The 27,850-nt window shown below is 46.4% G+C and overlaps 1 long non-coding RNA gene across 1 annotated transcript in view; it reads left to right on the top strand.

The window, feature by feature from the left end:
- LOC124799307 overlaps window positions 1-27,850 on the top strand; it is a 321,075-nt gene that overhangs the window by 253,706 nt on the left and 39,519 nt on the right. The window contains exon 2 of the long non-coding RNA XR_007017011.1: window positions 26,818-26,939. This is a non-coding gene — a long non-coding RNA (uncharacterized LOC124799307). The remainder of the gene's footprint in view (window positions 1-26,817; window positions 26,940-27,850) is intronic.

Raw genomic sequence — 27,850 nt, 5'->3', positions numbered from 1 at the left:
GACAATAACATCCCTGTTATGGACTGGCCGCAGAGAGTTCTGACCTGAATCCTATATAGCACCTTTGGGATGTTTTGGAACGCCGACTTCGTCCCAGGCCTAGCCGACCTACATCGATACCTTTCCTCAGTGCAGCACTCCGTGCAGAATGGGCTGCTATTCCTCAAGAAAGCTTCCAGCACCTGATTCAATGTATGCCAGCGAGTGTGCCACCACATGAGACATCCGCCAGGCGTTGTGGTCGAGCGGTTCTAGGCGCTTCAGTCCGGAACCGCCCGCTTGCTACGGTCGTAGGTTCGAATCCTGCCTCCGGCATGTATGTGTCTGATGTCCTTAAGTTAGTTAGGTTTAAGTAGTTTCTAAGTCTAGAGGACTGATGACCTTAGATGTTAAGTCCCATGGTGCTTAGAGCCATTTGAAGAGAAAAAGAAAGAGAAAGAAGATACACAGAAAGGGAAGGAGAGGAGGAGTGATTGGATGAAAGCAAACTTTCCAAAGCAATGGGTTCTTTAGATTACGTCTGTTACATGTAATAACTAACTACAAAATTGGTTAATACAATGGTTAACGCTTTGAAATATGCAGGTAAATGTAATGTTCGTGCCGTTAGTTGATGTATATATAGATTCAACCTGACAGGGACTACAAGCTGTTGGCGCACCTTTTCCTTTTTCTATCAAGGATCTGATGTGACTATGTCGTTGGATCAGGTCAGTCATACCACCAAATTGTTCGAAAAACTGATGATAATCAGCTTTGAAACAGGAATGATATACGTGACGTTGCTAAACGAGAGTTTAAGCCGCCTAGTTGGAGACAGTTTCCTTTTTCCCCATAATGAAACCTTTCCTCCGTGAAGAGTGAGAGTGTTTGTTACATGATGGTGACGGGAGTGAGTGCAGCGTTATGGCAACTTGCTTGTGTTGCTGCTAACAGTGTGAGGGAGTTTCTATGCCGAAGCCCGGAGACGGAAATAATCAGTTATAATACAGCATAAAAGACTGGTATAGATCAGTTACGGATGGCTGAATTCCACCTGCCAGTCTCAAGGGACAAATGTGTACCAAAACTAAAATATTCGCGATTGCCTTCCGAGTTTGAATGATAAACAACGAATGAACGGTGTCGGTGCTTTGGGTTTGTTGTAAAATCACATTGAAAGTTGTTAACGATTTGATCCTAATGAGTTAGTTACAGTCCCTGAGATGAAGCAATATCACGAACTACTGTTCTGACTGCTACCTCCACAATTTCCACACATGATGCCCCATGTTGTAGACGCAATATCTGCCTCCTTGGAGCCTCTTTGATAGTCTTGGTGAATGTGTGTCGTGTTGTACAGTGTCTACACTTATGCAGATCTGCGTGGCGTAGTAGCGCCATTGGCAAAATTAGAGAATATCCTCTGAAAATTAATATAATGCACAAACGCAGTGTACCTGTAAAACTTGTGGTATAAGGGACTGCCAGTCCTCAGACAATAAGGCAGCAGCCCGGCATCACTCAGTTGGTCCCAGATAAGTAAGTTCTTTGAATGCTCAACAAATGTAAGTGGGTGGCACCGAGCGTCTATTCAGACGGGGGATCTGAGACAGACCTTATGCCGTTTTATTGACGCGACTGTCACGCCACTGGAAGGCGCGAAACATGGGGGCTGAAAAAGCTCTTTCGTGCCGCGTTCAAATTTCGGCGAATTCTTTTTAAAGGACTCTAGTGGTTCCATCCTGTGTACCAGAACAGAGATTGTCCTCGCACATCGCACTGCACTCAAACTGGGTCAGATCACATTCATCGGGGTTTGCAGCCATAGAATAACGTTGAATCTTCCGAGAGCCATCAGCAGTTTCGAATGTTGTCAATAACGTAACCCTCTCTATCAACGAGCAAAATGTGTGGCAATCAGCGCCCCAACAGAAGGCGTGGTTCCACTGACGCTCTTTGTGACAGTTCCTGAGGGTTCTTCCTGTCGATTCTGAGCGCCGATACGACTGAATGTTTTTCCTGGCCAACGACAAGAAAACCACGGGAATATCGCGTTTACGACTTCTATTGCAAAGGTATCAAGCAGGAGGCGAAATGTGGTTATAGTGCGACACGCGCCCGATGGCGTTGGGCAGGATTGTGGTGACATTAGGTACCAGTGTGACATCATCAACATAGCTTAGAGCTGACATCAGCTTCTGAGCGGTGACCTCTTTCCGCATGTGTTGAAGAGTCGCAGAGCCCGAGAGTGACGCGATTTCAGAAGATGGCTCTAGGCACCTTTAAGCAAAATTTTAAATTTATTTCTCTTAATGGGAGACAGTTCCAAGGTACGAGATCTAGAAAACGAAGTCTGGTCTCTCACTACACAACCATTTTGAGTCTCAACGTTATCCGCATTAAGAGAGAAAATCCTTAATGAGAGTTGCCTTTATTAAGTATCGTGCGAGTTTCGCTTTTGTCGGGACCAGGCAGTGTGAGCTGGTGGCTTGTCTGCGCCAGCGGCCGCAGCGGGCTTATCTGCGCGGGCTGGCGGCCGCGGCCCCTGCGTGCACACCGCACGCCGCCCGCCACACGCCACGCCGCGCCGTATCGCGTCACGCCGCGATTAATCAGCCGAACGTGCGTCTCTGCAGTGTTGCGTGACGTCACCAGGGCGGTAACTAACGAGTCGCTTACGATGTGGCAGGAGCGCGAGTCGTTCGGAAAGTCCGCGCCGCGAACCACAAACACTGACCTCGATGCGAATTATAGCACTTCATATACACTGATGAGCCAAAAAATATTATCACAATCTACTTAAAAGCGTGCTGGACCTCAACTGGAACGCAGTTCTACTGTGACTGTGCTTGCCACGGATTCGACAAGTGCTCGATAGGTTTCCGGAGCTTTGTGGCACCAGATGCCAAAGCACAGGTCACACACTTCCCGTAATTTACGGATGGTCGGTTTGTGGGCGCGGAGCTGGCGCGCGATACCGTCCCAGTTGAGTTTCATTGGATTCAGATAAGCCGAGTTTGATGGCCAAGCCGTCAACGAGACTTCACTGTCACGCTCCTCAGACCATTCCAACACGGTACTGTCCTTGGGACATGGACAGTTAACCTGCTCTAAGATGCCACGGCTTTCGGGGAAGATATCGAGCATAAGGGCCTACAGGTGTCCCGAAAAACACCTGTCACGATGTCTTTGATTACTACCGCAGGTCGAATGGAAGCCCAAGTGAATGTCATCCACGAAATAATACTTCTCCAACCGGCCTGCGTCCGTGGCTTACTGCACATTTGAAGCACCAGTTCGCCTGGATGACAGCATATCTGGATACGACCATCGACCTGGTGTAACAATAAGCGGGATTTCTACGTGTGAACACGTAGGGGTCCTCTGATCCCGAACACCATTTTCGTCACTGTGCGCTGGTCGGTGTGCTCCAAAACACTTGTGCCTGACCCAGCACTGTACTCTGTTGTCAGATGTGCCGCAGATCACCACTTATCTTGCTTTAGAGAGCGAGCAGGGCTCCGATCAATGTGTTGTCTGATTAAATATGGACGTCAACCTTCTTGTCTCCTTCTCGTGGTTCCAGCATTCTTCAACCACTTTCCACAGACGTGCACGAAAATAGCTCGTGAACAGCCGATCAGCTTCGACGATTCTGAGATACTCGCTACTAGGCACAGGGCCACAACATCTGGCTTCTGTCAGATTCGCTTAAATCTGCGTAGTTCCGTATTTGCACCATTTATCGTCAGTAGAGTTATTTACCATTTGTATCTGCTCCGCTCACATACTTCTCTTACCGCGTCACCTCCCGCCACAAGGCAACATACAACATCGCTGTCGACAGTGGTCTCCACCTGCGAAATGCCAAGCGGCAGTGTGAGAAAAACGGGGTCTGCTCGTGGCGAAACTGCCAAACAGACTGTCATGGTACTTACATCGAGAGTTTGTCAAGAATCTGTCCCGGACGTTGCCGTTAGGCTACCGTGACGCCATCGTCCAATAATTCTTACACAAACGTCGCATCGCATGGATAAACCACTTGCTCTTACTGATTACGGCCGCACCAGGGTAATTAACAGCCTCTGAACGCGGAATGGTAGTTGGTGTTAGAAGCATGGGATGTTCCGTTTTGAAAATCGTTAAAGAAGGCAATAATACGAGATCCCCAGTCTCAAGAGTGTGCCAAGAATACCAAATTTCTGAGATTATTTCTCACCATGGACGATACAGTGGCTGACGGCCTTCATACAACGACCGACAGGAATGGCTTTTGCATTGAGTTATCAGTGCTAACAGACAAGCAGAACTACTTGAAATAACGGCAGAAATGAATATGAGATATACGGCGAACGTATCAATTAGGACAGTATGAAGAAATGTGGCAGCACGAGACCGCCTGCAGCATCTCTCCTGGGCTCGTGACCATATTGGTTGAACCCTAGAGGACTGAAAAACCGAGATCTGGTCAGGTGAGTCCCGATTTCAGTTGGTAAGAACTGCTGGTAGAGTTCGAGTATATCGCAGACCCCACCAAACCGTGGACCCAAGTTGTCAACAAGGTACTGTAAAAGTTGGTGGTGGCTCCATAACGGTATGGGCTAGTTTACATGGAAAGACTTTCCCTGTCATCCAAATACTTGGAGACCATCTGCACCCATTCACGGACTTTATGTACACAATTAACGATGAAATTTTGGATCTTGTTGCATCCCACCAGGCCACATTTGTTCGCAATCGGTTTGAAGAACGTTCTGGACAAGTCGTGCGAATGATTTGGCCATCCAGATCACCCGACAGGCGACGGTTATGGAACATGATCGAGAAGGCATTTCGTGTAGAAAATCCTGCACCAGCTGCACTTTCGCAATTATGGACGGATATAGAGGCAGCGTGGTTCAATATTTTTGTTTGGGACTTACAATGACTTGTTGAGTCCATAGCATGTCAAGTTGCTGGACTACGCCGGGGAAAAGAAGGTCCGACACGATATTAGGAGGTGTCCCACGATTTTTGTGATCTGTGATAGAAGCAGCACGACCTTAAGTCCATAACTGTTACTGTAAATTAGTGTTGAAAAATTTAGTGCAGCTATAGGAAAATGTGACTAAGAAGACGACTGGTTGATAACTACGTCTGGACAGTTCGTCTGTGTAGTGCCGAAACTTGTGTTTTGCGGTTTGAAGAGGAGAAACAGAGTAAGTACTGGAGAGTGGAAAAAAATGATCTAAATATACAGCGTGAGAAAATGAAGTGCTGAAGAAAGTGCTAGTGAAGAGGCTACTATTGGACGTAACTCAGAGCGGGGAAAGAAAATGCATTGAGCATGTGCTGAAAAATTGTGGCAGGCTTTTATAAATACTGGGTGATCAAAAAGTCAGTATAAATTTGAAAACTGAATAAAACACGGAATAATGTAGATAGGTACAAATTGACGCACATGCTTGGAATGGCATGGGGTTTTATTAAAACCAAAAAAATACAAACGTTCAATAAATGTCCGGCAGATGGCGCTTCATCTGATCAGAATAGCAATAATTAGCATAACAAAGTACGACAAAGCAAAGATGATGTTCTTTACAGGAAATGTTCAATATGTCCACCATCATTCCTCAACAATAGCTATGGTCGAGGAATGATGTTGTGAACAGCACTGTAAAGCATGTTCGGAGTTATGGTGAGGCATTGGCGTCGGATGTTGTCTTTCAGTATCCCTAGAGCTGTCGGTCGATTGCCATACACTTGTGACTTCAGGTAACACCAAAGCCAATAATCGCACGGACTGAGGTCTGGGAACCTGAGAGACCAAGCATGGCGAAAGTGGCGGTTGAGCACACGATCATCAGCAAACGACGCACGCCAGAGATCTTTCACGCGTATAGCAATATGGGGTGAATTTTTTGGTTCTAATAAAACCCCATGTCACTCTAAGCATGTATGTCAATTTTTAACTCTCTATCTACATTATTCCGTGGTTTATTAAGTTTTCAAATTTATACTGACTTTTTAATCACTCGGTAGTTTTGGATGGATCTGTGAAGGGGAATATAAGGTAAGGTCGGAAGAGGACTCAGGTCCTGATACGTCTCTGTGCTGAATGCAAACAGAGCATCGAGAAGGAGAAGGTGTCCGACCGTAAAATGTACAGATCACAAGTACCTGTATTCTGCTGATGGATAAAGTACAATTATAATTTGTTGGTTAACACTCTGTTACGTATGCACCCTGTATGATGAAAAGTATCCAGACACAAATTAGCAGGCGGTAGAACCCTTCCCCTTCGTAGTGTCTTGAACTCTGCGAACTTTACTTTCAGTCAGCTGTCAGAGTGTCTGTGAAGAAAAGGCAGTCCATTCTTTCTCAAAAGGAGAAACCAGTTCGAAGGTCTCGTCTGGAACGAAGTCGAAGTCGACGCTGTAACTCCTGTTTCATTGGGTTCGGGTGGGGGCAGGCCATGCAGTGGTATGTCGAAACGATCATCGTCTCCGAACTGTTCGGCGTGGGGCGCACTCGTCGGTCTGGCCCTGCTGCTCCCGCAGCTATGGTGCCGCAGACTACCGGGGCACGAGCTCGTAGGGGCCGAGGACAGGGCGCTGAGACAATGCCAGTTCAGCACGAAAGCAACAAGCACCAGCGCCGGATCGACGTTATTTCCGAACCAGGGCGCCGTTCCCCCCACCCCCTACTCGAAATTAAAAAAAAAGGAATCGATTTTCCTAAGATACATTCATTTTGCAGTATGAACTTTCGTGTAGAAGTGCTCGCGGAAGTGTAAGACATGTTATTTGATCTTAAGTGTACCAAAGTGCAGTGGCACGGCTCTTCACACAGCATAATTAATACTCCGTGGATTTATTTGTGACTGGAAGAATAAGAACTCTTCAGAAAATTTGCACTATTTATTGTCTTTTAGCTAACAACTTTCTTTTTGTGTGACCTAAAATTAAATGTAGGAAACATAAAACCAATAAAGACACAAGACGAGACACATTTCTTCAGTTTTTAGATCCCAGCATTTTTTTTTTCTCTGTATCTTGCTTGACCTTTACAAGGCGTGCTTTTCTTTTTGCGAAAGAATCTGTTACCTCATCAAAGTTCGTCAAACGTTTTGCTACATGAAAAATCGAACTGATGTTGTGTAACACCCCAGAGTGGTGTTGTAACCCGTTGTGCCCGCGACCGGAACGGTCGCGGGGTGGCAGAGAAAGCGCGGCGGGGCTAAACGAACAGAAAGGACGGACACTAAACAGCGATGGACGATGGAGAGAGGCCTTACGACAGAACACGAAAGAAGCGATGGAGTGACAGAGACAACCTAACTAATCCAAGACGTCCACTCTTAATGAAAACAAAGAACGATAAACACGCTGTCTGTTGTCAAGGCATGTGTCAAGACTTTTCTTTTTTTTTTTTTTCCTTGTGATTTCATTCCCCTGCCCCATATGGGCAGGGGAGGGCTGTCAGTGGCACAATCCGCCGCTCTTCAGCCGAGTGACACGAACTTATAATAAGAAAAAAATGGTACATACATAAGGCGATAAAGGGGAACTTAAAACAGAATAATGCGGGAAAATGGAGGTAAAAAATATAGACTAACACAGAGACGTTCATGGAGGACAGTCAAAAAAATGTCACCAGAAAGTTAAAAAACACAGTTGGCGATTCTTCAAAACAGAGAGAAGACGCCGAATGGACATGCACACGTTAAAAGTCAGCCACAGTAGTAAAAACACTCCAACAACACACTTAAAACCCACTTGGAGCACACACAACGAAGAATAAAACTGCCAGGCGGGACCTGCCGAGGGAAAGCGCAGGGAGGATGGAAAAGGAGGGGAGAGCAAGGGGCAGCAGGGGAAGCGGCGGGATGAAGAGAGGAGGGGCATCAGTAGGTACATGAAGAGGCAGGAGACACGTGGGGCGGGGTGTCAAGATTAGACTCGCAGGCGCCTGAGAACGCTATCGGGGACGCCGCTATTGGCCGCTGGGACCACGTGTTCCACTGTGGCGCCCTCACACTAAAAGCGGGCCAGGAGTCGCGCGCCGCCACAGCTTACGGCGCGATGGTGCACAGACCTATAGGGCTCTTCGACGTCCATGACGTCTGGCGGGGATTCAAATTCCGCGGCGCGGTGTACCAGCAGTGGTGTGGTTTCTCGATTTGATTACAACTATTTTGTCACTGTCTGCTAGTTAAAACGAAACTGGCCTTTCTAATATTGCAGCAATTGTAACGCACGCCAAATAAGCGAGTTGTATTTGCACAAATGATCATTTTTACATACCTTATTTACATAAGTAACACAACAGAACAGAACTCATGAAGTACCAATATCAAATGCCTATTAGACCTACGGTAAGCAAAAAGTTTTGTGAGGGAATAGTATCTCATTTCATTCACATGCTCCAGTTTCAGAGGCATGAGATCGAAAAGCAATAAGTGTACGATATGTTTACATAACTCCGGAATCATCACATTCTTTCATACAGTTTGTGTGATGTCCTCGTGTCTTCTCGTTCGTCGTTCTAACAGTCATATCATTATCAATCCTGTAACTATTCTTGCCACTGTAAAAACTTACTCTCCGGCTAACTTCAGTAACCCTGCCAGAATCACCAGTTCAGTTATCCCGCGTTTATTCTCCGGTTAGGTGTTCGTACAACGCGTTTTCCGCGCTGTTCCAAGAACAGAGCACAAGCGGCCGCCAACCACGTACTGTACGACTAGCCCTTAGCAGTGTAGCGTTCTCGCAAAAATTTTCTGTCAGAATTTCATTTTCTCGGATACACCGAGAAGATAACACGTAATCTTTCTTACATGTTAATACTGTCAATCGTTTATTTCCACTCTGGTACTTTGAATCTATGGATTTCGCTAGTAATTATAACAAGCATTCGCACACTCACTCAGCCACATAAACAAACAGCGATTCGTATTCACCCGTTCGGCTTTATTCGGGTCAGCTCGTATAGCCCCTCCCCCTCTGCCTGTGGGAAAGTATTTAATTTCTAGATGTGACGGGGATTCCCCTGGCAGAGACATGACGGACACTACGCACGCATTCAAAAATCAACTTATGATTCGTTTAGAAATCAACTTAGAATGTATTCAAAAATATTCGAAAACCAACAGCGATACTTTTCAAAATCATGTGAATAATCGATAGATCATCTTGCGCTGGATGCTAAGCGCTTAGTGAAACCAGGTTTCCTGCTTCGAGAATATGAATTTGGTGGCTTCTGAACCTGCCTCCAGAGACAGATACCCCGGTTCGCTACCTCACCCCCCCCCCCTCCCGTTCCCCTTATGTGTGGGCCTGACAAACACGGAACACTCGCCTCGCCGACGGACAGCCGCCGAGTCAACCCTGGGAGGCACGGCAAGCGCCAGCCTCATTTCTTCCCACGCTGCCACACGTTCGAAAACAGTCCACGGCAGATGCTGCACGTGTCCGCTGTCCCGCCCTTCAAAGCCGGCCGCCGCCTGGGAGCGTCGCCAACTGAGCCAAGCACGAGTCGCTCTCCGTGCCTCGTTCCGTCTTCCCCACACTTGGCCCTGGTAGCCCACACTGTTGCATATCACGGCTTGCTGCTGTGTTGTGTTCTGGGACAACCGTTCTAAGCTGTGGCCCTTCCGGATGTAGAGCGTTGTCATTTACGGCCGGGGAACTCGCCTGTTTCAAGAAACAATATCAAATGGTTTTGGACTGTTTTACAGATCGACCTGTGACCAATATCTCAGCCAGCCGATCAGATAATGACTATTCTTGATGTATGAAATTCATGTGATTCGAATCTGACAATTGTGTTTTATATACTCCTTAATAAACATTTTTCTTCGTGTACTAAGAATGAGTTCTTGCGTACTAACCATACTACGGGCCATTTTCGTGAGCTCCTCACTTTGTGTCGTTCTGGACAGTTCTTGTATGTATTTTACTTTTGCTATTCTTTTCAGTGATGCATAGCCAATATTATAATGGAACAATAATGGGCATTTCCGGTTAATTTTTCGCAGTCCACCACATTTACACGTGTCTGTGATAAACTGGCACTCCTAGCGCCAGCTTCCGATCACCTGCAGGTCTTCCTTCCTACATTTCGCCACACTTTTCTGCACGCGTGACCTTCCCATAGACTATAGAAACTGTCGCAAAAAGCAGCACAGACCTTGTGACCACTATACCAGATTATTTACACGTTTATTGCAACCAGTAGCACCCCTCTAACATATTCTTGACATAATCGACAAATTACTTTCGTGCGGTCGATTTCCCTCCCTCCGTTAGGAAACGCACAATGGGTAGTCTGCTAGCATGTCATATCCCGGACAAGTAGAAAAAAGTTTCACAAGATTCCTCGTTGCGATAATGTGTTTCAGTTATCAAGAAAGGTTACCCAGTGAACTGGTATGCGGGACGTTCACGGTTCAAATCTCTGTTCGGCCGTACAGGTTTAGTGGCTCAGAGATTTCCACATATCAGAACGAATGCCGTCATGACTCCTTTGAAAGAGCACCGCTGATTTCTAATCTTTGTTAGATTCTGTGATGACAACCCGTCATCTCAGGAACGTTAATCTTCAGACTTGCGTTCTTTTCTTTTCCATGTCAGTTGCTACAGAGATGATTTACATTGACCAATAAGAGTGTAACATCCTCCATAATTCTTTGTCAGGTTGGCACCAGCGATGTAGGCCCGTTTTTTGTGCATCCGACCGACGATTACCTCACTTGCCAGAATGAGTATTGCCTGCAGTTTCTTCCAACGCCCGAGAAACGTAAGTTGTTTCAGCGAATTATGACAAACTGCTGGTAGGATAGGAAGTCCATTCGTGCAATCTACAAAGGAGGATATGATTATCTCACCATCTGCACTTGCCTTTCCTTTGCTGAGTAATTTTAGCTGACATCTAATTTCCTCCAACTAATCAGTGTTATTCCCTTTCAGTAAAGACAGCCTTATTCACTGTAAAATTTCATAAGGCATGTACGATGACAGTCAGTTATATCACTATCCAGTTGGCCGATTAGGAAGCGGGAGGTTACAAAATCTTTTCACCCTCAACAGGTGACTGTGTGGTATGCAATCTGCAGTCACGGAATAAGCAGTGCTATATTCCTTGATGGCACAGTGACTACCGAACGGTATGAGAAGGTTCATCCCCATTATCCAAAGTGACACTGATTTCGACAAGATGTGGTTCATGCAACACGAAATTCGTCCCCATCAGAGAAGGAGAGTGTTTGATGGCCTGAAGGAGCAGTTTGAGGACCACATTCTGGCTGTGAGATACGCAGGGTCCACTGTCATGGGCCTCGATTGGCCGCCATATTCTCCAGATCTGCATAGACGCGACTCCATTTTGTGGGGCTATTTTTAAGACAGAGTGTACAGCATTAACCATAAAATCATTGCTGAGCTGAAAATAGCCATTCAGGAGGTCATCGACAGCATCATGTTCCTACACTTCAGTGGATCATGCAGAGTTTCGTTTTTCATCTGCGCCACACCATCGCCCCATGATGGGAGGCATATCGAACATGTCATAACGCAAATCCGAATAACTGTTGTGACGTTTACGTGTTGAATAAAGTGTGTGCACGCCGTAGTTAGTAATTTACGTTTTTTCTCATATAGTTCAATAATTTTCACCATTTAGTAAAGTTAGTTGGGCTGGGGATAATGTCTACAAGACAAAAGCATATATGATAACTGGAACTACATTTGGAAGCTAATAAAACAAGTAAGAGTAGAGAGTTCGCGTGGAAAGGGACTGATAAATTCAAGCAATTTCACGTAGTGAGGAAGGTGTAATGTTACTTCGTAATCAACATTTATTACGTAGAATTTATGTTGTGATGGACAAAACAGTTTCACGTGAAGCAATCGATTTGGAATAGATCGAGCGTCGCAACCAACCTCGAATATCTCATAAGAGTGACGTGTTGAACAGAATCATATGGCAGTGTTACAACCTACCTTTCCGTGCCGTCAGGATTACAGCTTTTGCATTTTCACACCACTTTATTGCGTGGTAGACTGAAAGTATTCTACATCTATACCAACGTGATTACTCTGCTATTCACAATAAAGTGCTTGGCAGAGAGTTCAACGAACCACCTTCAAGCTGTCTCTCTACCAATCCACTCTCGAACGGCGCGTGGAGAAAACGAGCACTTACATTTATCTGTGCGAGCCCTGATTTCTCTTATTTGATCGTGAAGATAATTTCTCTCTGTGTAGGTGGGTGCCAACAGAATGTTTTCGCTATCAGAGAAGAAAACTGGTGGCTGAAATTTGATGAGAAGATCCCGTCGCAACGAAAAACGCCTTTGTTTTAATGACTGGCACTCCAATTCACGTATCATGTCTCCGGCCAAAACGAGCCTCCCTTTTTTGTACTTTATCGATGTCATCCGTCAGTCCCACCTGATGCAGATCCCACACAGCACAGCAGTAGTCCAGAATAGGGCGGACAAACGTGGTGTAAGCAGTCTCTTTAGTAGACCTGTTGCATTTTCTAAGTGTTCCACCAATGAACCGCAGTCTTTGATTTTCTCTACTCACAACATCATCTATGTGATCCTTCCAATTAAGGTCACTTGTAACTGTAATCTCTAAGTATTTAGGTGAATTTTCCGCCTTCAGATTTGTGTGACTTATCGCGTAATGGAAATTTAGTGGATTTCTTTTAGTATTCATGTGAATAACTTCACATTTTTCTTTATTCAGTGGCAACTGCCACGTTTCGCACCATACACATATCTTATCTACATCACTTTGTAATTCGTTTAGGTCATCTGACGACTTTACGAGACGTTAAATGACACCAGCATCTGCAAACAATCTAATAGGGATACAAAGATTGTCTGTATATCATAATATAAATTAGGAACAATAGAGTGAGTATAACACTTCCTTGGGGAACGCCGGGTATTACACTACTGGCCATTAAAATTGCTACACCAGTTGGTTGGTCTGGGGATAAATGAGAATGTGTAGCCAGGTCGGAAGAATATCGTTCCGTATTACACATGGTAGATCGTCGTGAAGGCACACGACTGCTCGAAACATGGGCCACGCCACGGACATAGGCTGATGGGGGCGGAAATGAAGTATGAGCAAAAGTGTCATGAGCTTCCGCAGTACCTGTCACAACAATACACTTCTGGCCATGAAAATTACTACACCAAGAAGAAATGCAGATGATAAACGGGTATTCATTGGACAAATATATTATACTAGAACTGACATGTGATTACATTTTCACGCAATTTGGGTGCATAGATACTGAGAAATCAGTACCCAGAACAACCACCTCTGGCCGTAATAACGGCCTTGATACGCCTCGGCACTGAGTCAAACAGAGCTTGGATGGCGTGTACAGTTACAGCTGCCCATGGAGCTTCAACACGATACCACAGTTCATCACGAGTAGTGGCTGGCGTATTGTGACGAGCCAGTTGCTCGGCCACCATTGACCAGACGTTTTCAGTTGGTGAGAGATCTGGAGAATGTGCTGGCTAGGGCAGCAGTCTAGCGTTTTCTGCATCCAGAAAGGCCCGTACAGGACCTGCAACATGCGGTCGTGCATTATCCTGCTGAAATGTAGGGTTTCGAAGGGATCGAATTAAGGGTAGAGCCACGGGTCGTAACACATCTGAAATGTAACGTCCACTGTTCAAAGTGCCGTCAATGAGAACAAGAAGTGACCGAGACGTGTAATCAATGGCACCCCATACCATCACGCCGGGTGATACGCCAGTATGGCGATGACGAATACACGCTACCAATGTGCGTTCACCGCGATGTCTCCAAACACGGATGCTGTAAACAGAACCTAGATTCATCCGAAAAAATGACGTTTTGCCATTCGTGCACCCAGATTCGTCGTTAAATACAACATCGCAGGCGCTCCTGTCTGTGATGCAGCGTCAAGGGTAACCGCAGCCAAGGTCAGCTGCAAACGTCGTCGAACTGTTCGTGCAAATGGTTGTTGTCTTGCAAACGTCCCCATCGGCTGACTCAGGGATCGAGACGTGGCTGCACGATCCGTTACAGCCATACAGATAAGATGCCTGTCATCTCGACTGATAGTGATTCGAGGCCGTTGGGATCCAGCACGGCGATCCGTATTACCCTCCTGAACCCACCGATTCCATATTCCGCTAACAGTCATTGGATCTCGACCACCGCGAGCAGCAATGTTGCGATGGTACGCATTTATCCTCCTTACACGAGGCATCACAACAACCATTTCACCAGGCAACTCCGGTCAACTGCTGTTTGTTTATGAGAAATCGGTTGGAAACCTTCCTCATGTCAGCACGTTGTAGGTGTCGCCACCGGCGTCAACCTTGTGTGAATGCCCTGAAAAGCTAATCATTTGCATATCACAGCATCTTCTTCCCGTCGGTTAAATTTCGCGTCTGTAGCACTTCATCTTCGTGGTGCAACAGTTTTAATGGCCAGTAGTGTACTTCTGTTTGACTCGATGACATTCCGTCTATTAGTGCGATCTGTGACCTTTCTGACAGGAAATCACAAATCCTGTCGCACAAATGAGGCGATATTCCACAGGCACGCAGTTTGATTAGAAGACACTTGTGATGATGGGTGTCGAAAGCCTTCTGGAAATCTAAAAATATGGAATCATTTGATATCCCTTGTCGATAGCACTCACTACTTCATGAGTACAAAGAGGTAGTAGTGGTTCGCAAGTATTTTCTGAATCCCTGCAGACAGTGTGTCAATTCAATCGTTTTCTTCGAGGTACTTCATAATGTCCGAATACAATATATGTTCCAAAACCCTACTGCAAATCGATGGGCCTGTAATTCAGCGAATTACTCCTACTTCCCTTTTTAGGTATTGGGGTTACTTGAGCAATTTTCCAGTCTTTGGGTACGGAACTTTCAGTGAGGGAGCGGTAGTATATAATTGCTAAATATGGAGCTATTGTATCAGCACACTCTGAGAGGAACCCGACTGGTGTACAATCTGGACCAGATGCCTTGCATTTATAAGTGCTTTAAGCTGCTTTGCGACACCGAGGATATGTACTTCTATGTTTCTCATGTTGGCAGTTGTTCTTCATTGGAGTTGAGGAATATTTACTTCGTCTTCTTTGGTGAAGGAGTTTCGGAACACGGGGTTTAGTAACTCTCCTTTAGTGGCAGTGTCATCAGTGACTTCACCGTTGTTATCGTGCAGTGAAGGTACTGATTGCGTCTTGCCAATGGCGTGCTTTATGTATGACCAGGATCTCTTTCCGTTTTCTGCCAGATTCCGAGACAGAGTTTCGTTATGGAAATTATTAAAAGCCTCTCACATTGAAGTACGCGCTATATTTCGAACTTCTGTGAGACTTTGCCAGTCTTGGGGATTTTGTGTTCTTTTAAATTTGGCATGCTTTTTTTGCTGCTTCTGCAACAGCTATCTGAACCGTTGTGTGTACCATTGGGGATCAGTACCAACACTTATTAATTTATGTGGTATATATCTCTCAATTGCTGTTGATACTATCTCTTTGAAATCATTCCACAACTTTTCTACGCTCACATGATCAGATCGGTACGAATGAACACTATCTCTTAAAACGGCGTTAAGAACATTTTTATTAACTTTTTTTAAATAGATATACTTTGCGTTTCTTTTTTAGTGTTGTAGGTGTTACGGTATTCAGCCTAGCAGCAACTGCCTTGTGGTCTCTAATCCCTGCATTCGTCACAATACTCACTATTTGTCCAGAATTATTTGTTGCTAAAAGGTCAAATATTCTTTCGCAACCATTTACGCTTCGAGTGGACTCATGAACTAATAGCTCAAAATAATTTCCTGAGAAAGCATTCAGTACAATTTCGGATGACGTTTTATGCCTGCCGCCGGCTTTAAACGTATAATTTTTCCAGCATATCGAGGGTAAATTGAAGTCACCACCGACTATATCTGTAATAAATGAGAATGTATTTGAAATGAGACTCAAATTTTCTTTGAACTGCTCGGCAACTATATTTTCTGGGTCGGTGGTCTGTAATACGATCCAATTAATAGTTTTGTCCGATTGTCAAGTATAACCTCTACCAATACTATTTCGCAGGAACTATCTACTTCAATTTCACTACCAGAAAAACTACTTCTGGCAGCAATACTGTTAGATCGTTTGAAAAAATTTCGGCTGAACTTATTTCAGGCTTTAGCCAGCTTTCTGTGCCTATTATTATTTGAACTTCAGTGCTTTCTATTAGGGCTTGTAGCTCTGGTTCTTTTCCAACACAGCTACTGAAATTTACAACTACAGTACCGGTCGTATCTACAACTAACTTACTATGCTTTACCTGTCCCCCTTTTAAACAGACGCGCATTCTGTGGGTCCCTGAGGCTGTCTAACCTAAAAAACCGCCCAATCGCTTCCACACAGCCCCCTCTACCCGTGTAGCCGCTTCCTGCGTGTAGCGGACTCCTGAAGTATTAAGCAGAACCGGAAACCCAACACCCGATGGAGCAAGTCGAGTAATCTGCAGCCTACACGGTCACAGAACCACCTGAGCCTCTGATTCAGACCCTCCACTCGGCTCTGCACCAAAGGACCGCAGTCGGTACTATCGACGATGATGCAGATGGTGAGCTCTGCCTTAATCTCGCAAGGAAGACTGGCAGTGTTTACCATTTCCGCTAGCCGCCCGTAACCAGAGAGAATCTCCTGCGATCCAAAGTGACACACGTCATTTTACCGACATGAGCCACCACCTGCAGTTGGCTGCAACCTGTACTCTTCATGGCACCCGGAAGCACCGTTTCCACTTTCAGAATGACTCTCCCTGATATGCACACGGCGTGCACAAAGGCTTCCTTCCCCTCGTTGGCAGCCATGTCCCTAAGGGTCCCCATTACGCGCCTAATTACTAGCAAACCCGCCATCTGCGAATGCCCAGACCTTGTGGCCTCAGAAACTTCCTCTGTAACAGGTTGGACGACTGCATACGAGTCAGAGACATCGTGAGCCATATATAACGCCCGAAACCTGTTCGTCAAATGCACTGGAGAGGCCCTACGATCGGCCCCTCGGAAAGTTTTTTGCTGCCTGCCTGACTTTCGAATGATCTCTCACTCGACCAGAGGTGAGGGGCAACCTCAGTGCAGGCAGTCCCGGGATTGCCACAGCAGTGGACCGATCAGCAGACACTTGGGATGTGCTCGACGTCCTTGGCATCCCCGTGACCGAACACCCACAGTGATGCCCCTTGGCAGCAGCCTCAAGCTGCGGGACGGAAGCCAACACAGCCTCGAGCTGTGAGCGAAGGGTCGCCAACTCAGCTCGCATCTGTAGACAGTAATCACAGTTCCTATCCACTGCTACAGTCGCTCCTGTTTGAAGCTCGTAAAAATATGTAACATGTACTTGGCTTATTATCAGCTGGAATTCGGAGTACTCTCTCAATAATGATCTAAACGACACTGAGCTACACTAAACAAAACAAACAAAAGCCTATGCGATACCAGGGTCGATACGCTGTCATTAAAATCAAAGCTTGTGCCTAGTAAGCACTCGAACATGCAAGAAATTACAAAAATAATCTAGTAACTACACAGGTAACTGTAAGTAAGTCGCTCCTGTTGGAAGCTCGTAAAAATGTACAACAAACGAACGGTGTACCTTATTAGCAGCAGGAACACGAGGTGCTCTGTATCTGATGGTCTATCCGACAGTATTTGCTCTCCGAAAGCATACAGTACTGGCAGTTTCGTGAGTGGTACTGGAAATGCGGGAGAAGTGCTACAGATGTATTGCAGGATCTGCAGCAGGCGTCTGGGCCATTAAAAGTGCACGTGTGGACTACAGAGCCATTTGAAAACTTGCCAGCTCAATGGGCTAATCCCAGTCCTCCAGTCCCGTGTTGCAGCTGGCGTTGACAGTGAAGCAATTTCCTCATTTCGCAAAACGCCAGTGCTTGTGGAATTGTTGGTCGTCGCCTGTCTCCATTTGCTACAAGCGCCGCCCTATACCTGCCATGTGTGTGTGTGTGTGTGTGTGTGTGTGTGTGTGTGTGTGACAGCTAGAGATTTAGTGGCGTGCAGAGAGTTTCATCACTAGCGGAATTATCAGCAGCGCTCGCAGAGTGCGGCGTGCGCGCTCAGCTAGAACGGCGGCCGCATTAATCATGTAGTGGGCAGAGAGCGGGCCAGAGGTGCGTGGCGGAGGGCGGCCGCCACTACACGCCACTCTGGAGGGCCGCACGCGCCAGCGCCGCACTGCGCTGCACGATGTATCGGCCCGGGTCACTGCAGCAGGCGCCGAGGGCACACGCTTAATTCCCGCCTTGATACGGTAGGCCCAGAGACACGAGACACCGTGCCATAACGTTTAGTACTGAAGCGGCCGAAAGGAGGTTTAAGCCGGTTACGTGTCTGCGAACGTCTGAGGGCTCAGATCCAAGATGGGTTGGGGTAAGGGGAGAGGGGCGATACAGTGGAAGAATCAGCGCTATAATGCGCCAAAAACTGTTTCACTTGAAAGAAAGGTGACACGATAACCAAAATAACAGTGACGCTTCTCAAGTGGTTTTCCTTCCATGTCTGTGAAGGCCAAATATGCTCCCAGGGTGCTGTTGCTCCATCTCGTTTATCGTATACTGCTAGGCGTGGTGTCAGTCCACAAGGTGGCGGGGATGTTGCTCCTCAAGCCTGTCCCGCGCTAGACGGTGGAGCTCTTGAGCTCGTCCTGTGCACGAGCGTGGCTCTTGCGAGTACACAATGCAAACCTCAATTGATTGTAACCCTGCTCACCGGGCTGATGCCAGCACAGCTTCTCAGTGTTCACTGTAGTACAAGTAGGTTCCAGGATCTGTACAGAAGTCGTGTTCTCCCCGACAGCTATGCAACGCATCCGATGGTCCGTCCAAATTCGGGCCTGAGACATGGCTGGTGCAGTGCCCTGCTACCGTACTTTCGTTCTGCTGATTTCTTGAGCTGTTCATTGGTACTTAGACAGGTCCGTGCTGTTCCAGCAAGACCATCAAGCAGCAGACATATCCTCCACTTCGCCATTCCAAACGTTCTGTCCGTCAATTCCCCCGCGAATCTCGATGTGGAAGGCTTCGAATTGTTATTCACATTGGACTCCTAGACATTAAATCGACCGTGTGGAGATGGTTACATACCGTCAGACGTTCTAGTTGCCTCGGAAAACGGCAGCATGCAGTGCTCCCTTCCACGTTTCTTGTACTGACTGCTACGAGTCACATTGTGTTTCGTGTATCAGGATTAGCCAAAACATTATTACAATCTGCTTAATAGCTTGTTTGTCCGTCCTTGGAGCGAAATTCTGCATTTCAGAGATCCGGCAATTTGTTGGTAGGTATGTAGACGTACGTGGCGTTACATCTCTATATACAAGTTATGTAATTCGCATAACCTGGTCGATGATGGTGGAAGTGATCACTATAGCAAGAATCTACTAAGACCAGTATTGCCGGCCCCTGTTTTGATCACAACCGAAGTACGTTCTTCCTACACGTCGGTCAGGGATCTGAAGATGGCGCAGTAAAACGCTGAAACGGATTGCCAGATAAAATAAGGTTGTAAACTATACGGCTGAAAGGTATTTAATTTCACATCACCCCTATGGATCCATTAGTTAGCTGGAGGTCCTGTTGGATAAGATTTACGGACATTGCTTCGGTTGATTTTCAGGAATAAGTTTCTTTGCTTTACGTTTAAGTGTCATGTTTAGGTGTGACATTTGCCCGATTGACTATTAATCGTATCCCTGTTCTGTTGTGATTATCGGTGGGCAATCTTAGCAGCTAGCGGAAGGATGTGTAATGAACTGATAGCAGGGAACATGATCCAGTCGAGTGGGTGAGGCCCTGAATCTTTTTCGAAAATTCATGTTCTTCTGGACCTGCTGCGTAGTACATGTCTCTTAAGGACACTGTATAGTTACTATTCTAAGTACACTGATTGATTTTATTTTTACACTACGTCTTTTTCATCTAATTGCCATCATCTGGTTATCTGTAACTTCAGTTTAAACAACAGTCAGCATCGCAATAATATCTTATTAAAGATCACTTTCGACTTCATGTAGAAGACTCATTTAGAAACCGAGCAATGTATAAAGAAGACATGCAGAGGAACCGATGAGCATGGATTCAGATGAAAGTGTAATGAAACAGCTACCTGGCTGTTGCTGGAGGCTCCTCGGCCGCCCACGCCACAGCACGGCCGTAGACTGCTGACTGGTGGCTGCAGAACCGAGGGTTAAGTGGCACGCGGATTTCTACCAGCAAACGGATTATATCAGTCCCACCTAATGGTAAACGCTTCACAAAATTCAACATATTGATGTTATACTGAATTTACAAAATAATTTATCGTAAACTACCTATGGATATATAAGTAGTTACAGATCGTCAGACAAGTCGTCTTTCTAATGTTACTATGAGGGAGCATGTAGATTAAAAGAAGATTAAGTGACCTAACGGCATTGTTACGAGTTACAAAGAAGTCATTCTTGATAGTTGCCAGCTGATAAGCAATAGAGCAAAATACTTTTTAAAAATTTTTCATATGCTGACATCAAATATTTGCCTTACACCATGAAAAAACTAAAATATGTAGATATCTCGGTATAACCGCTAAGAAATGTCCTCTAGTGTACACTCGAGGTGATACCGTTATCAAGAACACACGCATTAAGACAGCAGGTAAGAAATCAGAGAAGTGCACACAGAGATGTTGGCAGTAGTCATGGAAACGGTAAAGGCGTGGATGACCCACGAGACAGGTTGATGAACAACTCAAAAGCATCGCTACCACATTCCGGTATCCACACACATGAAAAAAATTTTGCATCACCTCGGTTCCGAGAGTTCCGGAACCTGTACAGAAAATTGGAATAGAGAGAAACATAAACATCATTTCCGCCCTCTTTATTGCTCATGAAAACCACACACTACACGTTGTACCGCCATACAGCGAGAGCTTCAAAGGTGGTGGTCCAGATTGCTGTACACACCGGTACCTATAATACCGAGTAGCACGTTCTTTTGCATTGATGCATAACTGTATTCGTCGTGCCATACTATCCACAAGTTCATCAAGGCACTGTTAGTCCAAATTGTCCCACTCCTCAACGGTGATTCGGCCTAGATCCCTGAGAGTGGCTGGTGGGTCACATCGTCCATAAACAGCCCTTTCCAATCTATCGTAGGCACGTTCGATAGGGTTCATGTCTGGAGGACATGCTGGCCACTCTATCGAGCGGTGTCGTTATCCTGAAGAAGTCATTTACAAGATGAGGTCGATGGGGGCGCGAATTGTCGTTATTGAAGACGACTGCCTCGCCAACATGCTGCCGATATGGTTGCACTATCGTTCGGAGGGCGGCAATCACGTATGTAGCAGCTATTACGGCGCTTTCCATGACCACCAGCGGCAAACGTTGGCCCCACATAATACGACGCCAAAACAGCATTGAACCTGCAGCTTGCTGCACTCGCTGGACAGTGTGTCTAAGGTTTCAGCTTGATCGGGCTGCCTCCAAACATGTCTCCGACGACTGTCTGTTTGAAGGCATATACGACACTCATCGGTGAAGAGAACGAGATGCGGATCTTGAGCGGTCCATTCGGCATGTCGTTGGACCCACCTGTACCGCGCTGTATAGTGTCGTGGTTGCAAAGATGGACATCGCGATGGACGTCGGGAGTGAACTTGCGCAACATGCAGTCTATTGCGCACAGTTTGAGTCGTAACACGACGTTCTGTGGCTGCACGAAAAGCATTATTCAACGTGGTGGCGTTACTGTCAGGGTTTCTCCTAACAATAATCTGTTGGTAGCGCTCATTCACTGCAGTAGTAGCCCTTGTGCGGCCTGAGCGCGGCATGTCATCGACAGTTCCTGTCTCTCTGTATGTTCTCCATGTCCAAACAACATCGATTTGGTTCACTCCTAGACGGCTGGACACTTCCGTTGTTGAGAACCCTTCCTGGCACAAAGTAACAATGTGGGCGCGATCTAACCGCGGTGTTGACCGTCTAGGCACGGTTAAACTACAGACAACACGAGCCGTGTACCTGTTTCCCGGTGGAATGACTGGCAATGATCGGCTGTCGGATTCCCTCCGTCTAATAGGCGCTGCTCATTCATGGTTGTTTACATATTTGGTCGGGTTTAGTGACATGGGGAACAGTCAAAGGGACTGTGTCTGTGATAAAATATCCACAGTTAACGTCTATGTGCAGGAGTTCTGGGCACTGGGGTGATCCAAAACATTTTTTGATGTGTGTAGTTGGTAAATAATGGATATTAGCAGAATGTCTTTATGCCGATATTGCCCATAATACAATGACAAGCCATCTACAATGGCTAAAATATTCGGAGCATCAAGAAGGAGTTGTACGAGATAAACGAAAGTGGTAGCCATGTTTCTACTACTGAAGGATGATGCATATTCATATATCGCACAGGTCCCGTAAGAGTTGCACCCACTGCAACTATACCTGGTGTTATGGTCTGGGGCGCGATTTCGTACGACAGCAGGAGCGCTCTTACGATTATCCCGCGCATCCTGATTGCGAGTTTGTGCGTTAATCTGGTAATGCGACCTGTTTTACTGCTACTAGTGAACAAAATTCCAGGGGTGTTCTCCAACAGGATACCACTCGCCCACATACCGGTCGCATGGCCTGTTCGATCACCAGATCTAACTCGTCGTCCAGAAACAGCGTTAACCGTTCCTGTACTGACCGACCAAGTGCAACAGGCCTGGAGCTCCACTCCACAAATTGGCATCCGGCACCGTGCCTTCAATATTCTGGCGGTTCCACCGTTTATTAATGTACCAGCATTTCACATTTGCTCGGGCTTTTACTTTAATCTCTGATCCTTCTATGTCAATCAGCTAAATATGTTACCTAGATAAATGTAATCACGAAATATCGTTACTCTACATTAATTATTTTTTGGTGTTAACTTTTTTCCGTCAGTTTACTGAGTAAGAAAGCAAAAAAAAAGTATTAAAAGTGTTGTGGCGTAACAAGATAGCTACGCCACACTGAGAAGGGAGCCCAAAAGGCACGCGTACACACACGTCGACTGGCGTCAAGTCTGGAACAGGATACGTTATGACTGCTATCAAGAAAATACGTAGCTTTCGAATATACTTAACTTTATTCTTTGTTGGTCTACAACGTTCTTCTTGAGACATTTATACGCTAACTCTCAAACTAGGTAAGGCTAATGGCGCCTTGCTACGTCGTAGCCATGGACTTAGCAGAAGGCTATTCTAACTGTCTCTCGGCAAATGAGAGGAAGGCTTCGTCCGTATTGTCGCTAGCAATGTCGTCCGTACAACTGGGCGAGTGCTCGTCCGTATCTCGAGACCTGCCTTGTGGTGGCGCTCGGTCTGCGATCACACAGTGGCGACACGCGGGTCCGACATGTACTAAATGGACCGCGGCCGATTTGAGCTACCACCTAGCAAGTGTGGTGTCTGGCGGTGACACCACAAAAAGATCAATTCATAAGTGCTGGACATAACTCTCTAATGGTACTAGTAACCGGTGCCATGCTGACTAAAATGGCAGCTAGGAAATCAGAGATATGCACACAGGGACACATCATACAATGAAACGATAGAAGCCGATATTTTCAGTGTACTTAGAGTTGATGGCTTATGTCGTAGATTGCTAGGAAACTGAAAAGGCCGTCTATCGTTGTCATGGTTATAGTGGGAATGTGTGAATAATTGGGTGGATTGTCGAGTAGCTCATATACCGAATATCAGATATTCGGGAAATCCATATGAAATACGATTCCACTGCGAACTTTCTTATCGGTCAATTGTTGTTTGGAATAAGAGTTAATAATGGCCTGTCACAGAAATAACGCAAAGAAACGGATGATAAACCGTTCCTCCCAACCGCCCTTAGTGTTCGTTCAGCTGCTAGAGTCATGAATGTACGGACGAAAAAATGAAACGTCGCATCCGCTGCTTACTGCTCTAATGAAGGATGGAAGGAGGCAGGATTCAGAATTTGTTGTTCCGTCGACAACGAGGTCATCGGAGCACCAAGCTTGGATTCGGTAAGGATATCTGTCGTGCCGTTTTGAAAGTTACCATCCTGGCATTTGCCTTATACTACTCTTCAATTGCAGAGAAGTGTTACTAACTGTTGCGGCCACGTGTAGTAATCGTTGCTTCACGCAGCGCAGAATGGCCGGCGATCGCGGCATTGCGAAGTAGGCGCGGCACACATAGCCTTGCTGACAGTTGCAATCTATCAGCAGGCTGACGCAAGGACGCACGCAGACCGAGCGCCGGGCGAAGCTTGGAAAGTGCTGAGTAAGGGAAGTGAGGCCAATACGCTAAGTTACGCTGCAATATACTGCAGGAGTAACAACAAGAAGCTGCCACCGAGGGTATAAAAAAGGCCTCCTGCCGTATATAAATAGTGGGGCGCAGACAGCAACGGACAGAAGCCATTAGGAAGCAGTTCGGATCTGAGGACGGACGTGGTCCGTGTCCGAATGTTCAATCTTCGTAGGTGACGATTCCGGAAGTCTGTTCCAGCTCGCAGGAGTCATCTGTTTGTTCTGGTTCCCAAGAGGGAGCGTGGGTCGAGTTCATCTCAACCACAGGGTATCCTAACTTCAGCAGACCACTGGTGGCGCGCGTTGCGTGCATTGTCGGAGAATCTACGCAGCAGCAGCCGGGTGGAAGGATCTGCAGGGCTGTGCAGCGACGACGAGGGAGAAATTGTAAACAAAGCTCAATAAATAATTCTAAAACTCCACGCCGTCTCAGTCTCTGGCACAGCCACTGTGTCTGCTGCTAAACAAGTACTGTCAGATGGCCACTTGTTACTACTTCTGCAGTACTTGTTATGGCCGATTGCTTCTTGTTACGACTCCTTAAGTACTTGTTAGCAGCAGAGACAGTGGCTGTGCCAAAGACAGAGACAGCGTGGAGTTTTATAATTATTTATTGAGCTTCTTTAAGTCCGGATGCCCTGTGGTTGAGATGAACTCGTCTCCGCTCGGCAGCCCAATATGGCACCGCAATGGAGCCATATAGGCCGTGGCCGTGAGATCAGCTGCCGCCGCCTGCTGCACCGGCGGCTGGGAAGCCGTCAGTCGCCATGTCCGCGAGGTCCCGTCGTGGACGGACCACGCGGCGTGTGGCCGGGTTGCCGTGAAGTCCGGGCGTCAGTCCCCAGTGGCGCCTGTGTCCGAGACCGCGTTGCGGCCGGTCCTGCTGCAAGTTCTCGCTGTAGTTAGTGATCCATGGTGCCGACCGGTCTCGCGTCGACCCCCAGAGCTGAAGCAGACATCTGGCGGCGAACGGATGACTCCTGCGAGCTGGAACAGACTTCGGGAATCGTCACCTACGAAGATCGAACATTCGGACACGGACCACGTCCGTCCTCAGATCCGAACCGCTTCCTAATGGCTTCTGTCCGTTGCTGTCTGCGCCCCACTATTTATATCCGGCAGGAGGCCTTTTTTATACCCGGCAGCTTCTTGTTATTACTCCCGCAGTATATTGCAGCGTAACTTAGCGTGCTGGCCTCACTTCCCTTACTCAGCACTCTCCAGGCTTCGCCCGGCGCTCGGTCTGCGTGCGTCCTTGCGTCAGCCTGCTGATAGACTGCAACTGTCAGCAAGGCTATGTGTGCCGCTCCTACTTCGTAATGCCGCGATCGCGGGCTGCCTCTGTTTTGCCATTCTCCACTGCGTGAAGCAACGCTTGCTACATGTGGCCGCAACATAACGAAATGGAGTGTTCGAAACAAGGTTCTCTGTGCAACAGAACGTATTTGTGTCGTAGACAGCTGGAACACTTTTTTCCGTTTTCTTATTATAGTGATTAGAACATTCTTCTACTCTGGGTGCTCTACAGATTATCCCAATATTCGGGCCTACAATCGATTGACACTTACATGTGCTACACAAGATAAAGAAGAAACATATGTTTTTAAGTATTCACGTCGTGTATACGTTTTTAGATCGCCTTTATTAATAATCATTTGAAAAACTTTAATCCTGAGAAGCACGTCGTTATCTGACTAGATTTTTCTTTTTTCTGTTTTGCTGTATTATCGAGATAAGTAACCAAACTGCATAAATTTTCTGTTTATCCTCGGTATAGGATGCCACTGACGATGTACTGTATACAGGGATATCGGTCTGGCAAATGAATGCTTTTGGAGCGCAATTCATGTTGTGTAGAGTACGGTGCCCTGCACTTGAGTAGTACATTTTTACAATTTTCGCTCACCGCTGTCGAGGCAGCTTTTTAAAGGATTACTTGCTAGACGACGAGGTTCCTGCTGTTAAAATACTTTCCAGATGATGAGGTTCTTGTTCTTAAAGCACTTCTAATTCCATTGGAGGTATAGGTAATAAACTGCCTTCCCTTATATCCTACATCAATCATCAGTTCTCCAATCACAACAACAAATCAGACGCGTCGACAATTTTACTTTACGGACGATTACCCATCTAAGTGGTTAGTCTAAGGAAACTGTAAATCACATGTCTCGCTCACGCCGTTCTTAATTTGTTAAACATAGTGACCGAGGGCTGTTTTTCTTTCAATTGTAGCTATTCACGGTTACTGAACGTGCAGCCATGTACAAAATTTTGTAAGATATTATTTCACAGTCACGATACAAAACTTACATTTTAAGAACTTCTGTCATTAGGTACTTGCTCACTGGATTGTTCAGAATAAACTTAGGGCTTGACTATTCAGTGATATCACCTACAACTTCGTGCCGTAGTGCGTACGGTGCACTCACACTCTCTTTTACATTTCCTGTCAGGTGGAGATGACGCAGACAGCGACGAGCGCCGTGAGACTGTCAGGTGGACGCGACAGCTGCGAGATGCGTGAGCCCGCGGCCACGCACCGCGCCGACTGCGGCTAGAGCCATGCCACGCACAGGTATGGGCCAGCGACGTACCTTTCCTCTCAGAGCCCTTCAACCGATCGTAAGAATTATCTTAATGCGTGTCGTTTCAGTCGCCATTCCTGAACAGGTCGTGAAAGCCATATAGCTCCCAAATGGAGCCAGTCACTGCTTCAAAGCTTCATTAATTTGTGATAAAATTCTATCGGGCTTCCAGCAGCATCAAACGCTTTAAAATCCACGAGCTTACGACCGAGTACTCCTCGGCCATTGTCAAGTTGGGACTGTCTTTTGGTTGCTACTACCGTACTAAGATAGCCGCCCTGCCCTCTGACACGTCACTGGTGCTCGCCCGAGCGACATATAAGGTAATGTTTTCGTCGCGCGCCCGTCGTACCCTTTCAACCTTCCGATGGCCGGTTCCTAAGCCGTGATCAGCTGCAGATCGCCATTTTATTGACGGTGTTGTCACTAATTATCTCGATCACAGACATTATTAGTCTATGTAGTAACAGATGTCTCGTCGAATGCAGGACAATGTCCATTTTCTAGAGTGTGCTCTTCTACCGCTGATTTCGCAGGGTATAGAAGGCGAAAGCTTCTGTCGTGTTATACACAACGCTCTTAAGTAGTACGTGCCACCTGTCCGACATAAAACTGTCCTCATCCACATGGTATTTTATGTAGGCTTACTCCTACGTGTTTTTCACAGCTCGGGGGAATTTTGTCACCGCATATCGTCACGAAACCACGCAATCGTATGTGTCATTAATTTGTGATGGTACTTGAAATACAGTAAGTACACTAGGGCTCTATTTGGCGCTCTATATTCAGATGATTGCACTGTATGCTTACTCCGTGTCCAAATACGGAAGTGGACAAACTCCCTCTTTTCACTCATCTGCGTCGTTATCAGTTTTTCATAAGACTAGATGATCAACAAATC

Source organism: Schistocerca piceifrons, chromosome 5, assembly GCF_021461385.2.
Source record: "Schistocerca piceifrons isolate TAMUIC-IGC-003096 chromosome 5, iqSchPice1.1, whole genome shotgun sequence".
Lineage (NCBI taxonomy): Eukaryota > Metazoa > Arthropoda > Insecta > Orthoptera > Acrididae > Schistocerca > Schistocerca piceifrons.
The sequence above is the reverse complement of the archived record's forward strand: the minus strand, read 5'-3'. Positions and strand labels throughout refer to the sequence as shown.